Source organism: Pelodiscus sinensis, chromosome 6 (assembly GCF_052426305.1).
Source record: "Pelodiscus sinensis isolate ZL-2025 chromosome 6, ASM5242630v1, whole genome shotgun sequence".
Taxonomy (NCBI): domain Eukaryota; kingdom Metazoa; phylum Chordata; order Testudines; family Trionychidae; genus Pelodiscus; species Pelodiscus sinensis.
Genome location: NC_143057.1, coordinates 52,942,362 through 52,958,053, shown reverse-complemented (window position 1 = coordinate 52,958,053; position 15,692 = coordinate 52,942,362). Strand labels below are relative to the sequence as shown.

The 15,692-nt window shown below is 43.7% G+C and overlaps 1 protein-coding gene and 1 long non-coding RNA gene across 5 annotated transcripts in view; one reads left to right on the top strand and one right to left on the bottom strand.

The window, feature by feature from the left end:
- The window catches only part of MARCHF3 (membrane associated ring-CH-type finger 3), a 137,839-nt gene that overhangs the window by 48,385 nt on the left and 73,762 nt on the right, over positions 1-15,692 (bottom strand). The window lies entirely within an intron of this gene.
- LOC112546944 (uncharacterized) overlaps positions 1-15,692 on the top strand; it is a 90,248-nt gene that overhangs the window by 47,944 nt on the left and 26,612 nt on the right. For both annotated transcript variants that reach the window (XR_003090674.3, XR_003090673.3), the window contains exon 2: positions 2,014-2,112. This is a non-coding gene — a long non-coding RNA (uncharacterized LOC112546944). The remainder of the gene's footprint in view (positions 1-2,013; positions 2,113-15,692) is intronic.

Sequence of the window (15,692 nt, the reverse complement as noted above, 5' to 3'; positions counted from 1 at the left end):
TTTAAAGACTAATGAAACGTATAGACGGTATCATGAGCTTTCGTGGGCTGTGCCAGACTACCAGACTAGTTGTTGTTTTTAAGTTCTTCTTACAGACTAACTTGGCTACCCCTCTGAAAGTTTTTAATTATATTAGCATTCTGGCTTAAAAGAAAAATCCTGTTAAAAACTTATATGGTATAGCAGCATTCAGTGTTGAAGAAAAACAACTTTGCAAAGTTATGGGATACAAGTTGAGAATGTTGAGACAGGAAGATGATATGCTTATTTACCACTTGGGCAAGACATGCTATGTAATGCCTGCAAGATTTCTCTGAAAAGTTTTATAATATATAGCAGCACAATACTGATTTCATTGATATTGTTGAGCAATTCAGGCAGATTTTATTTTAGCCCGCATCTTACTAGTTTTGAATACTGTAGATCACAATTCGGAGCTGCAGGGCTTTAATACTGCTGTGCTATAAACTGTATATTAACTGCGGTTTTATAAACACGCATTTCACAGAGAACTGAGCATCACTACCACTAGACAATGGCACAAAGCAATTCAGTGTGAATCACAGAAATGCACGACTGGAAGGAATAATCAACAGGTCATCTAGTCCAACCCCTGAACTGAGACAGAACTTAGGGCTTGTCTACACTGGCATGTTTTGTTGCCAAAACAGCATTTCATGACAAAAACCTCAGTGAATTCACATTAAAATGCAACAAATGTTGCGATATACAGCCATTTTTTTACGACAAAAAACTTCCAGCCCTGTGAGGGACTTTTGACTCTACGCTGTTGACAATCATACAGTGTGTACTAAGTAGGTTCTTTGTCAAATTTACTGGATTCCAGCATGCATCCCACAATGTTCTGTTTAGTCACTCTGGACATCACCTTGAACTCTGCTGTCCTAGGTAAACAGATGCCCCCCCCCGCAAACCCTGGAAACTTTAAATGCATTTCCTGTGTCTGCAGCACATTGTGTGGTCATTTCATAGCATCTTCTCAAGGAAAGAGGGGTGAGCCCTGTGTGAGAAGCAATATGAGTGAGAAACCCTGCAAGGCAGAGCCAAGATCAAGGAACTCCAGCAGGTGTACCTGAGGGTAAAGGAGGCAAATATCCCATCTGGTGCTGCACCCAAAACATGATCGTTTTATAAAGAACTGGACAGAATCCTGAGTGGGGACCCCATGACCAAATCCCAGGACATTGTGGACAGTTCTCAAAAAAGCCAGAAATACTTGGCACACGTTGATGAAGAGACTGAAGAGGGCCAGGAGGTGAGGGTCAATTCAGTGATAACTTGTGCTCCTGGCAGCAAGGAATTGTTCTCAAGTTCCTCTCTTGGGCTGTGTCTACACTGGCCCCTTCTTCGGAATAGCCATGCTAATTTAGAACTTTGGAATAGGGAAATGCGCGGGGGATTTAAATATCCCCCGCAGGATTTAAATAAACATGGCCGCCACTTTTTTTCCGGCTTGGAGAAAAGCCGGAAAAGAACGTCCAGACTGGCGCGATCCTCCGGAATAAAGCCCTATTCCGGAGGACCTCTTATTCCTACTTGAAGGGCTGCTTGAAGTAGGAATAAGAGATCCTCCGGAATAGGGCTTTATTCTGGAGGATCGTGCCAGTCTGGACGCTCTTCTCCGGCTTTTCCCCAAGCTGGAAAAAAAGCGGTGGCCATGTTTATTTAAATCCCGCGGGGGATAATCCCCTATTCCAAAGTTCTAAATTAGCATGGCTATTCCGAAGAAGGGGCCAGTGTAGATGTAGGCTTGGTGTTCACACCTCTACATCAGCTGCTAGAAGTGGGTCTCATCCTCCCTGACTGAATTGACCTCGTTATCTCCAGCCTTACTCTTGATTGGTACTGTTTTCTTATGCCTGTATATTTATACCTGTCCCTAGAATTTCCACTACATGCATCTGTCGAAGTGGGTCATTGCCCACAAAAGCTTATGCTCCAATAAATCTGTTAGTCTATAAGGTGCCACAGGACTCCTCGTTGCTTTTGCAGATCCAGACTAACATGGCTACTCCTCTGATGTTTGCGAGGATGCTCAGCAAGTCTACATGGAAGAGATGCAGGGTGTTGAAGCAATGGAAGGAACACAGAGTAAGTTGCTGTGCAGGGGTTGGGGGCTGAGTGGGCAGCAGCCATGTGGGGTAGGGTGGAGGTGGTGCCCCGGTGAATAGTTGCTGCGCAGATGGTCGGGGTTGGGGGCTGAGCGGGAAGTGGCCATTCTGGATGCTAAGTTGCATTACGCAGTTGGGGAGGGGAAGCAGCAATACGGGACAACCAGAAGCTGTATTCCTCTGAGCTGACTAGCACTCCCTGGCTCTGCGTTATGGCCAAATGCAGCATTGACACATGCACAGAAAGCAATAGAATGTTCCTGGGAAACGGTGTTGAAGATTCACCCGATGTACTTATTAGTTTTCTCATGGAGATTCCATCGAGGACTGTCGTTTCCCCCTCCCACACACACACGCACACCTTGGTACGACAGTTTCCCGAACCAGTTCTCAATGTGTGCTGCCCAAACCAAGGCAGCACACAGTTTGGCTGCATAAGGACCAGGGAGCCCCTATCGCTCAGCCTGCATTTGCTTGTTAACCTTCAGCAGGGATATGTCAGCAAGAGTGATTGCAGCCTGTGGACAAGTGTAGGATTATCAAAAACTGTTTCCTTGTGAAAAGCTGCACAACTGCGGTCTGTACTTTCTTGGGGAATCATAGCCCATCTCTCCTTCACTCCACTTTCTCCCCCACTTTTAAAACTCACCACAGTCACAGCGTCCGCAGCAATCTGTTTCCCCCTCCAGGATAATCCAAAAATGGGAAGTTTTCTTCAGGGACATGGATGTTAGTGAATATGTAACAATCTTTATCATGAAAAGTAGCTATTAACAGTTACTTCTGCAGAACAGCCCTTGAGAAGTCAGCCATGTTCCCTAGCAGACAAACTGCATCAACTGAGGGAAAAAAAAAAAGCCAAGGACACGCAAGGATCTGGTGAAGGAATTGTGTCACTAACAAGTCAGTCCAAGGGGAGAAAAGAAAAAAAAAAAGAAAAAAGCAGACCGTTATGGACAAGCAAGTCAGAAATCAGACGACTGAGCACATGCTCTGGTGGCAGTGGGGCCAGTGTGGGGCAGAGCACAGCCCCGACTGGATCTGGCGCAGAAGGGAGCACAGCTCCACTGAGGCCTGAGTACCAGGATCAGCACCCCCGAGTGTGGCCCTGGCTGGGGCAGGCTGGGAGCACAGGGGTCTGGCAGAGCAGGGAGTGCAGCCCTGGCTGAACCAGAGGGAGTGGGGCTGGCAGCTGGAAGAGCAGCCTGGACTGGTGTCTGGGAGTGCAGCCCCAGCCAGCATAATGGGAAGCCCAGCACTGGCAAGGCTGGGAGAAGTGGGGCTGGTGGCAGGGAACAGGAATGGCAGCTGGAAGTGGAGCCTTCAATTCCTCTGGTCCGGCAAACTCTGTGGTTTGGGACCACCCAGGTTCTGAGGGTGCAGGACCAGGAAAGCACCACCTGTATTATCCAAACCATTTACGAATATTGAATAGAACCAGACCCGGGACAGATCCCTGAATGTTCCTTTATTTGTTATGTGTTTTCAAAACATCACTACCCATCCATAAATCAGTGCTTCTATTTAGATGCCCTGAATTTCAAACCATTTTAAATTGAGGGTGACACCTTTTTTTCCTTGGCACAGTAGAACTGTATAAATAGAAAAGTTCAAATTGAATAAATACAAATGTACATATAAATCAAGTATAAATGTAAATATATTAATACACTTTTCATTAGTAAAAAAAAGTTCATGAAGTTTGCCAAATGAATACTTACACTAGCCAAACTTTGGGCCACATTTACAAAGTCACTTAGGCTTGGAAGTTCAATACCAAGGCCCCACTTACACTTTCAATACCACAGCTCAGCTGCTACCTAACCCTACAAGTGCCTAAGTCTTCTTTGCACTTTAATTTTTACCAGTGGGCATGCATGATAATGCTCTACAGCCAACCAGCAGCTGGGCACCAAAGCTGTGGAGCTGCCATAGTAAGTTTCTCAAACTGTGTGTGCCTACGCATCTCATCAGTGGGGCCTGATGATCATGTTTTGAGAGTGCTTATAGCATCGGGAACAAGTTTGTGTGTGTTCCCAATAACCCTAAAGCCCAGTGGTTAGAGAATTCCCCTTGGAACTGGAGACTCAAATTTGAATTGAACCCAAGTCTCCTACCTAGATACTAGGCTGAAGCCCCTCCCTCCCCACCACTGTCTCTGGCACAATGAATATTTAATTGTATACAATGGGGAACAGCAACCACCAGGAAGATTGGGAACCCCCCTGCACCACTCAAGAATAACCCGTAGTTAGATCTGGGCTCAAGTAGAGAAGAGAAGGGATTTGAATCTTGGTCTCGTACATGCCAGACAAGTGCCCTAACCACTGGGTTATTGGGTATTCTGGGCTGAGGTGGTCTATTTCTCTAGTTTTCAGGAGAAATGTGCCTAAAGGCAGCACAGCCCGAATGCCAAGAGGAGGATTGATGGCTAAGAACTCTGAGCAGAGGGAGGGGCCTCTCTCTCACCCATCAGTTGGTGCCTAAGGTTCAGATCTCTGGCAATTAAGCATGCAAGTACCTTTGAATCTAGGCCAAAACCATTGCATTTGGCCTCCTGGTTTGCTGGGGCAGTTCCCTGCTCAGTTTGCTCACCTCTGGGTATCCTTTTCATAGATGCCCAACTCTTTGTGTAGAATGCAGGTAGCTTGAGCAGGCTAAGTCAATAGAATTTTCAACTCTATGTGGCAGGACACATACATCATCTTAATGATTGTGGGCCTTAAGTTTTACTTACAAGGCTTCTTTCTGTTAACAGAAATTAAATAAAATTAACTTAAGGCTGACCTTGAAAGGGGGATGGAGGAAAACAGTGGTTGCGCTCTGCTTTCTTTATATGTATAAAGGAGGAGTGCTATGTTTTTGTTAGCCCTCTTAACAAGAAAGTCAGAAGATTTCTGTCTTGTTTTTTTCAAAAGAGTTTCTGGATTACTGGATAAATAGGAGGAAGAAGCTATGACTCAGCACATCCTCTGGGTGTTCTGACTAGATTTTCCCAGGCCCGTCCAAACACTTCCTGATCTGTGCCACCTGTCTCCAGACTCCTTTGTGAAGCAGGAATTGCAGATACCTTGTGTCACTGTGGATGGTATTTCTGGTGTCTGGGTTGTTCAAATCTGTGTTCCATGTGTGTAACTCAATCACACCCCGTGAAAACAAAATAGCAAGTGCTTCCAAGTTACACTCTAAGTTCCCAGCAATACACTGTCATTGTAACCCAAATCTTCAAAGAAGCCATTTCATTTGCACCTGCCTACTGTACACATAATATGTTATTCAGTTCCACCGAAATCAGAAGATTAATTTGCATACCCAACAAACACTTGTAAATGTAAGGCCAACAGACTTGTAACTACCGATCTGATACCTGCAAGTTTTATATTTTGGGTCTAGATGCCATTTGAAAAAAGTGGCGCATCTGGCTCCTAGGGCCAATCTATACAACAAAATTAGACTTACCCAGCTACATCACTCAGCGGTATGAAAAATCCACACTCCTGAGTAATGTAATTAAGCTGATCTTAGTCCCTGTGCAGACAGCACTAGGCTGATGGAAAAATTATTCTGTCAACCTAGCAACCACCTCTCAGGGAGGTGCATTTACTACAGTGATGGAGAACCCTTCCCATCACTGTGCTGCTGTAATGGTTTAAGAGGTAGACAAAGCCTTAGGTAACTTCCAAGAAAGGGAAAAATAATAGTTTAATGACATTGTATTGATGGAACTGACAACACTCTTCTTCCAATTGTTTCCCCAGCGCCTTTTTATTGTTTATTGCTCAAAATAATTTAAACAAGCTTGTACGATGATTGACCTTAAAACTGACAAAAGTAAGGACATTCAGAATTGAAGGCCAAGGCCTCATCGCTTCTGGGGACTTGCCCATTTACAGCAGGCTGAAATCAGGGCAAGCTTGCTATTTACAATGGTAGAACTTACCCCCAGCTAAAGCAAGCAGAACTCCACTATTGTGAATACCATTGGCTACATCAGGGAGCTGTGCCAATGACTGAACTGAAAGCACCCTCCCTGTTCCACCCTCTTCCCCTCGCCCCCCAGGTGTGCTGTATTTCAATTCACTTTGATGTGCCTAGGTATTTCAGCAGGGATGGCTGAATTACCATCCAGGCCAGTTAAATAAATAGCCTGATTTGTAAGCTGCTAGTTGATCCCATGCTCAGCACAAACAGGATGCAACAAATGGAGCAATGGCCTCTGCTGGGGAAGCAAGAATTGCAGCCCAAATCTTGCAGCTGTCTCCAGTAGAGACCCCGGCAGAAACCTAGCAGCTTCACACAAGAGTAAAGGCCAATTTTAATGTTCCAGAACTGTAGCACTGACAAAAATATTGTGAAGCTGGCAACCTGGAGAGGATGGTTCACTTTGCTTTTGATTAGGTCTCTATGAATTGGGAAGTGTCACTTCTCAGCCTAGTAAAGTTTCATAAATAAATATAGCTTCTTAACTTTGCCTGAGGCTGAAGTGGAAGCAGTGCCTTCCCAAGGTGCGAGGTGAGGTTCTACTGTTGAGAAGAAATAGGTCATTCAGAAATGTGCTACCTACATACTCAGTTATTCAAGAGCATATTTTAAGGACAAAATTTCCAAACCTGAGTGCCTAAACTCTGGAAATTAAATCCACATGTAGGACCCTGGACACACATGGGCAGTTTCAGACAGGCTGGTATACAGTGAAGTAACTGGGAGCTAAAGGTGCTCTTCATCCCTTTAAATTAGTCTCAAAGGCATAGCCATGTAAGTCTGCAACTTTAAAAAAAAAAAACTTTAAAAGCAACAGGACAATTCTTGTTTTTTCAATTCCTTAAAATCAGGTCACTTACAGAGATGCAAAAAAAGTGGACTTAAGAACCAAACATTAGACATGCCTGGTTAACTTTAGGCCTAAGGCGCTAAGAAGAGATTTACCTACATCTCAATTCACTTCAATAGGAGTCATACTGCAAACCTCCATGCATCACTTTTGGTAATGTAAAATCTCCAAGAACTCAATTTAGTAACATTCTTGTCTGGATAAGAACAACTCAATTGTACAGTTATTTATTATTGCTATTGCACATCCTTTTAAATGGAAGCTGCAAGTGTTTTGATAAACCCTCTATTTCTGATGAAATGCTCTCTTGTGACTCACAATAGTAGCTGTCTAGTCACAATAGATCAGAAGAGCATAAGAACGGCCACACTGAGACAGACCAACGGTCCATCTAGCTCAGTATCCTGTTTGCCGACAGTGGCCAATCCCAGATGCTCCAGAGGGAGGTAACACAACAGGGTAATCCTCATGTGATCCCTCTCCTGTCACCCATATCCAGACAAACAGAGGCTAGGGACACCATTCCCGTGCACCCTATGAATCTACCTACCTCTTTTTTGAACTCTGTTAAAATCCTAGCCTTCACCACATCCTCTGAGCAAGGAGTTCCAGAGGTTGTCTGTGCGCTGAATGAAGACAAACATCCTCTTCTTTTAAACCTGCTGCCTATTAATTTCATTTGGTGATCCCTAGTTCTTGAATTGTGGGAATACGTGTAAATAACTTTTCCTTATTCACTTTTTCCACACCGGTCATGATTTTATAGACCTCTCATATACCCCCCTCTTAATCTCCTCTTTTCTAAACTAAAAAGTACAAGTCTTTTTAATCTCTCTTCATATGGGACCCGTCCCAAACTCCTAATAATTTTTGTTGCCCTTTTCAGAACCTTTCCCAATGCCAATATCTCTGTTTCGAGATATCTTTACATCTCCTCTAATGGTAACAGCACAGAAGTTGAGGTGAGTATGGGATATGGGAAAAGGAAAAGGACTCTCTTCTCCACAGCCTCCAAAGGGCTTACCAGGGTCACAAGGAGGCGTGTTTTTCAAGGACTCTAGCTTTATCTGGATAAGAAATCCTTCGCTTGCACTTCAGATCTGAAAAGGAACGGCACAGTCTCACCCTGTGCAAAACTTTTTCCATATAGTGTGTTTTACCCTTGTTCTGTGCAGCTGACCTCAGACTGTCTTTCACATTTATAGGCTGAAGGGAGAAGCTAAACAAGTGCTCTTTGGAGCAGCTTAAAAACAAAAACAAAACAAAAACCAAAGGCAACCAGCTACCAAGAAAGGAAACAAACATGTATTTCAACACCCTGTTTTATGGCTAAATGCTTTGCCTTGAACACTATTTTGCTGCAAGGCTGGTGTGTTAGTTTTAAAGAGAATAGGTCAGTTAGGACCAGATTCAAATCCTGTTGGTGTCTATATGGAAAGATTCAAATTGTAAATCGACAGGTTGTGGATCCAGCTTAGTAATGCACGGCAAGACAGCACATAACCTACAATACACCAGTCCGCCACATACATATGGATGCGCTACAGTCCGGTGCAGGGAAGATTAGTACATCGTGTGAAGGAGAGTCCCACCTTGCCCACACAGTGCATTAATGTGTGAGAAGTCATACCCTTAAGCTACGTCTACACTGCAAGCCTCTTTCGAAAAAGAGCATCTAGACTACAACCAGTACTTTTGAAAAAGTAACCCCCCTTTTTTTTTTTTTGAAAGAGAGCACCTGGGCAGTCTGGATGCTCTTTTCCAAAAAAGCACAGTTTGCACTACATAGCGCCTTTTTTCGAAAGAGCACTTTGAAAAAAAGGCATTCTTCCTTGTAAAACAAGGTTTTCTGCGGTTGAAAAAACTGCCACGTTCTTTCAATTTACTTTCAAAAGAATGTGGCAACACGCTAGACGCAAGAGAAGTTTTTTCGAAAAAAACCCTGTTGTTTACATTAACATACCCTTAGTTTACATTAGCTGCAGGAAAAAAAACTTAGGGGATAGTGGTCAGAGACAAATCACAGTTACAACTAAATCCTTCTCTACCTAAGGAAATAGGAGTGTTTTGTTTTTAAAAGTCACCATTATTACCACTAGGCTAACAAATGGACTGCTGCCTCCATTTTACACCCTAAGTCCCCAATCCTGCAAACACCGAATTTTATAAAATTACTGGCTTCATTCTCCATTCATATCGGCAGTGCACTAGTAAAACTCAAATTACTTCAGCAAGTAGCTCCCGACCTGCATTTGTGAGAGAGGTTGCCCGCACGTAGACCCTGATTTTGCAAAGGCTGCGTACCTCATGTGCCAAACTTCCAGTAACCCTGGTCTATTCTCAGTGTACAGAGTTGAGAACATTTGGGAGCCTGTGCAAGATTGCAGCCTTGGTCATCTAATGCTGCTCAGATAAGGTTTAATCAATACAGTGCTTTAAAGATAGATTAGCAGCCGCTCTGCTTTAAAGTGGTGGTGCTAGCTAGCAATGGAGGTTAATTAAAACAAAATCTGTAAGGCAAAAAGGCTTGAGCTGGCCAGTGACTTGAAAAAACTTTAAAAAAAAAAATCCATTTATCAGACAACATATAACTGGAGAAATACAGTCCCAATCTTTGATATAATTTAATGAATAAAAATAAATATATAATTCCGTGCACTGTTTCTAACTCATCATTTTATTGAGTCGTGTGATATTTGGGGCTCTTATTAAAGCCCCAGCTCCTGGAATTGTGATTATATCAGAATTGGTTTTCACTTTTAAAAAAAGTTTCCAGTCCTCATGGTTGAAGGGAGAAGCTTCAAAATGTGAAACCTCAAGTTTCAGTAATCAGAAGGCAAATGAAAAATATTTGCCACCACACCACATTTACTGTGTTTAGTATCTGTGGTTTTTGAGGTGGGAGGTGATAGTAATCTTTTTTAAACAGGCAAGTTTGACAATAATGACTAAGAATTTCACATTAACATCAAATGCTTTTTAGAAGCCTATTAAACGTGACCTGGTCAATTAAAAAAAACACAAAACTTTTTTGAAAGCCACATGAATGTAGTATCTAACACGGTTCTCTTTACCCTAATCATACCACCATTTCAATGCCAGATGGTTGAAACAAAAATACCAAACACCCTTCTCCTCCCCACCCCAAAAAAAACAACACCATGAAAAAATTCTGTTGAAGAAAAAAAAAAGAGGGTGGGGGGGAGAGAGAGACCAAACTTGTTGAGCAAAAAAAGGGGGGGCAGGCCCGTGAGGGGGGAGACTGAGCATTGAGTGTTTGTAGGGTTGGCAGGTGCCCGGAATTTCTGCCTCTTGGCCGGGGGCGTGGCGGGGGAGAGAAATCAGAGCATCTTAGGTGTCCGGTATTTTCTGAATTTATTTTACCGGACAGGAGGCAAAAATACCAGACTGTCCAGGTGAATACCAGACAAACCTGGAAACCCTATCAATGCATACTAATATAGCTTGATATTGTCAATGTATTTTACGTAAGCTCTTTTCTGACTCTCAATCTACATAACCATTTCATATTAAAATGATTTCCTATCCCAACCATTTGTCTCATCTGACAAACCCCAAACACATTGCCCCATAAAGTCTTTCAATAGTGACTCATGCATCTGCATCATATGGGGTTCACTACTGCAGTTTGTGTGCACTGAGATACAGTGGGAATTTGGGTGTGGATGTAGCAGACAGTCCTTTCCTCCCTATATTATTTGTCCAGGATCAGGAGTAGATTATAAACTCTTGGAACTGGGGCCAGTCCTTCTAATGTTTTGTCCACTGCTGAGCCCACTGTTAGCACTCAATAAATAAATAAAACATGGCATTTATGTAGTACTTTATTCCCTGAAAGCACTCTCCATGCATTAACTTATTTATATATGCTCTCAAAATAACAGTGTATAATCAGTCTATGTAATCTTGTGAGTGTGCTTGCTACCTCTCTCTCTCTGCAACACACACCAAAAGGAATTTACTTTGTATTTTATCCTGCAGTGTTTTTGTTGGCACTGGTTTCTATTTATTGGCAAAGGAATTAAACAGAATATTCTGAGAGATTAAAAAGCCTTTTTCTTTAAAGAAAAAAAAGGAATATAAAAATTAAGCGTCTTTCCTTTTCCCTTTCCTCTCCAGACAAAAGTAGCTAAAAATACTCTCCTACCATTTGCTTCCACACAGGAAGGTGCACTAATAACGGAACAAAAAGAGCTTCCCAGTAAAAACGAGATGTACATTCTAAATCGGTCTTCTATAATTTTTACACAGAGTTCCACCCAAACTTAGATTTTCTGGAAAGCTATTCAAAATCAGTTATGCTATATGTTTTCATAAATAGTTACTAATGCAAAAAGAGAGAGTACACATTTAAGAGGATTCTATGTTTTAAAAATATGCAGTCATGCTGGCAGGTCCCTATATTCAGTTAGGGTTGATGCATATGGCAATATGAGGGGGAAACTAAAATTACAGTTCCTCCCATCTGCCAAAGGAGGAGGTGCCTGTAATGAGCATGCATGGTGGCAGAGAAAGTGGGATGCCTCAAAGCTATATGGGATGTTTTTTAAGTCTTCAGTTATTAATCACTGGATAATGTTGGGTAAATTAGGGACAACATTTAGATGTGGGAAAAGAGGGCCACCATTTTTTAAACAAAATGAAGTAGAATAACTCAATTTTAATTTCCTGTTTAATTAAAATGAAAACAGTTGTCTGTGCTTTTTAAACATTCTTTTCCAATCTTCCAAGCCACATATTGTAGCATTGTATTAGGCCATGAGAACCAGGATATAAAACTTTCTAGAAACAGAATAAACAATTAAACTGCAAAAAGTTTACTTATTATCTATGCTGAAGGAGAGGCCAACATAACTAAATGGAAAAAGTCAGATTTAAAAATATATACATTCTATTAATATTAGAATGAAATGTAAGGAATGAGATTGTGATAGCAAGGATGTTGAATATGAATTTTAACATGACAGTGTTCATTGGACTTCTGCCCAAAAATAAACATTCTGGGGCAGATTGTCTAGAGTGTCTATGCTCTGCCTTGTACAGGACTGAGAAGCTGTCAGAGAGCTAATTATGCCCAGTCTGTGTCAGTCCTACACATGCAGTGATTCAGAGCAAGCTAGAGCCTGCTCTTATTTATGCTGCTGGCAAAGGATTTCTATGGGACTAGCCAAGGACTAGGTTTGTCTAGCCTCTTTTCCACTTTTCACCCTCACTATACCCCTTACTTTGGCAAGGGGTAGCTGGCGCAGCAGCTGTTTCTGCTGGCTTTACACTAGCAGAGGTCTCTCTCCCAGTCTGGGGAATTCTGTACCTGGCCAACTATAGTCAGATCCTGGCTCCTTTGTGCTGCCTCAGAGCTATCCCGATACTAGTTCTGCCGAACATCTGTTGTTTAGGAATTCCGACTGGTAGTCTCACTAGCCTGGCCAGTATCAGATGCTTATGAAAAAAAACAAATCAACTCTCAGAGGAGACCATTATGAAGATTAGCTGAAGAGAGATGCAGCTGGCAACTCTGAAAGGCTTTAGAACATTTCCCATTCAAGGCCCCCTCTCACGTGAGGGTGAAAGAAACAGCATGAAGTGTCACAGAAAATGCTCTCCAATTCACACTGTTTAAACACTTCACTTACATTTACATTTGACAAGCTTTTACATTTGACAAGCTTTTAAAAAGATAAATCAAACAATTCTGGTTAATGTAAGGTTATGAAATCACAAATCATATTTACAAAAGCTACCTTTTCACTCCCAGGAAAACAAAATATTAGTGACCTTAACAGGGTCACATTGAACCCAGGCTTTCTGAGCTTCACAGGCACTGTTGCATAGTCACTAAATTATTTTCTTTTTACTGCACTATACATTTTAGAAATAGTTCTCCAATCTCATTCTCCTAAAAAAAAGTTTCACAGTAACCCCAACATTATTCTCTATACCAGAGATGGGGAACCTTTTTAGGGTCGGGGGCTGCAGACTCACAGAAAAATCAGTTAGCAGCCGCACAAGTGAGAAGCTAGTAGATTTTGTATACTCTAGCCTTGTGGTGAGATGGCATGGGGGGCCGGGCTCCCCAATGCTGGAGGTGGAAGGAGGCCTGAGCCTCAGAGGCTGGATCCAGGCAAGCTGGGTGCTGTATCTAGTCCCACAGGCCTTAGGTTCCCCACCCTTGCTATATAGATACATGCAGGAAATCTAGGTTATTACTCGAGGTTCATTCTCCTTTTATAAATGTGAAAAAGGGACTTGGGTCAAATTGTGCAAAAGCTGCTAAGTTCCATTAGATCTTAGGATATGATCACTGTGAAATTTCTTTAGTTATCCTCTTAAACCAGCATCTTCTAATAGATTCACTTAAGTCTCAGAAAATGCATCTATGTGCACCATTTTGTGTATATCAAAGACTTATTAGCCCTGCTGAAATTACCCATGCATTTAGAGAGAGGGGAAAAACTAGAATTTGGCTGCAGATGCTGTCTCTGCAGCAGGTCAACCTGCAAAGGGAGGAGGAAAAAATCAGCATGTTGCAAAATAATGGCTTGATCTATGCATCTGTGAGGCTGGGAGGGGTAGTGGGCAGGAGAATGGCTGGAAAAAACTAATACAAGTAACTTCCCTGCCTCCTGCAGTTTCCTATGCCACTCCTTGTCCTCTCCAACCCTCCCCAAGCAGACATCCTGCTTCCTTAGAACTATTACCTGAGGTGGTGCTAAGTAAAGAATGGATGGGGTTGTATGTCCTGTGGATTCTGAAAGGGGTAATGATTATTTATCAAGCTCCATCCACTTCTTTAATTTCCCCCCAGAAAGCAGATTTTTGTGGGCAAGAGAATATAGGTCCTCTCTCCATCCTTTTTGGTAAACACTTTCAGAAAATCAGGGTCAGCCTGCTTTGGTGCCATGCAGATCCTCCAGACCTTCTCTGGATAACATAAACCAGCCAGGCATAAACCCATCCCCATGTTAAGATATTTTGGAGACACTCCTCCCCCCCAACCCGAAGTGCACTCCAGGACTTTACCCTATTATCATTTCTGTGGTGCGATGATCCCATATAGCAATTCAATGTGGAAATGGGGGAGGTGGGGCAGCTCCTCCACTGAGGCAATGGAGAAGGACCTGCCTCAGGAGTACAAGGCTGAGGGCTCCAAATTTCCCTACCCCAGGGGCAGCCACCACCACCAGCCCTTGGAATGGAGGAAGGACCAGGGGCCCCCCAAAGGTGGAGTGGGTCCTCCATTGGCACAATGAATAAGGCATCTGCCTCTGCAGCCCAGGGTTTAGGGCTCAAGACTAGGGATGTAATAGTGTAGTCAGTTAACTGATAAGCAAAAGCATATAGGTTAATGCTATAGACCAGTGGTCCCCAACACGGTGCCCGCAGGCACCATAGTGCCCGCGGGGGCATTTGTGTGCACCTGCCAAGTGCTCAGGGCTGGCCTGACCCCAGGCACATGGTGCTGGAGCCGGCCCTGGGCGCATGCACAAGGTGAGCGCCGGCCCTGAGCACGCCACGAATTGGCCGCCTGCACTCTGGGCGTGCGGCGCATGGGGGGAGCGCCGGCTCTGGGTACGCGGCGCTTGGGGGGGGTGCCGGCCCCGGGCGTGTGGCGAATTAGCTGCCCACGCTCCGGGCGTGCGGCCCGTGGGGGGGGAGGGGCGCACCGGCCCCGGGCGCGCAGCTCTTGGAAGGGGGGGCGCCGCCCCCACGCTCGTGGCTCATGGGGAGGGCCGCCCCCACGCGCCCAAGTGTCCCCGCCCTCTGGCACCCGGCAGGCAAATGGCCATGCCCCCTGGTGCCTGACAGTCTCAAATGGTTGGGGACCACTGCTATAGACTACATACGGGGGCTCTTATACATTTCAAAGGAGAAATGCAGAAGTGCCTATCAACTAGTCGAGTAGTTGATGGAAATTCCATCTATTACTTGACTAGTAAATTACTATTTAACATCCTTAAACTTACCTACTCCTCCTCAGCTTATTCTTGGCATTCAAGCTCTCAGAGGGTAGGGGAGGAGTGGGGCTGGAACATGAATCAGTAGATTCATAGTACTCCAGAAGTGCTGGGAGAGAGAGGCAGGGATATGGGGAGGGTTGGAGTGTGCTCAGAAAGAAAGAAAGGCAGAATGGGAGCAGGGCCTGGAGCAGAGGGGAGGGTCAAGCAATCCCTAGCAAAATTAGTAGTGATTCACATTTATGCAAGGGCAATAGTGAGGTGCAACATTGTGAGAGCCACATACTCCCTCTACTTCTTTACGTTATTTTTGCTGATAATTTAATTTCCCCATCAATAATAGATCACTTTATGTTGAAAGGGATGATACAGAAGAAGAATCAAGTGCAATATATTTAATCGTATTCTTGGGATCATGGTTAGTGTACATGCCCAATTTCCATCTTGCAGCCCACTGGAGATGAAGGAGAGCCAATCAAACAACCCATTCACTAGCCTTGACTGCCCTTCTCTGTGCTGGAGCATAGGGATAGAGTCCACAGTGACCTCTTCTTTTGGAGGATTGGGCCAAAAGAAATCTGCTGAGGTTCAAAAAGGAGAAGTGCAGAGTCCAGCACTTAGGATGGAAGATTCCCATTCACTGCTACAGGTTGGAGACCAACTGACTAATCGCAGTTCTGCAGAAAAAGACCTGGGGATTATAGTGTAGAAAAAGCTAGATATGAGTCCACAGTGTGCTCTTGTAGCCAAGAA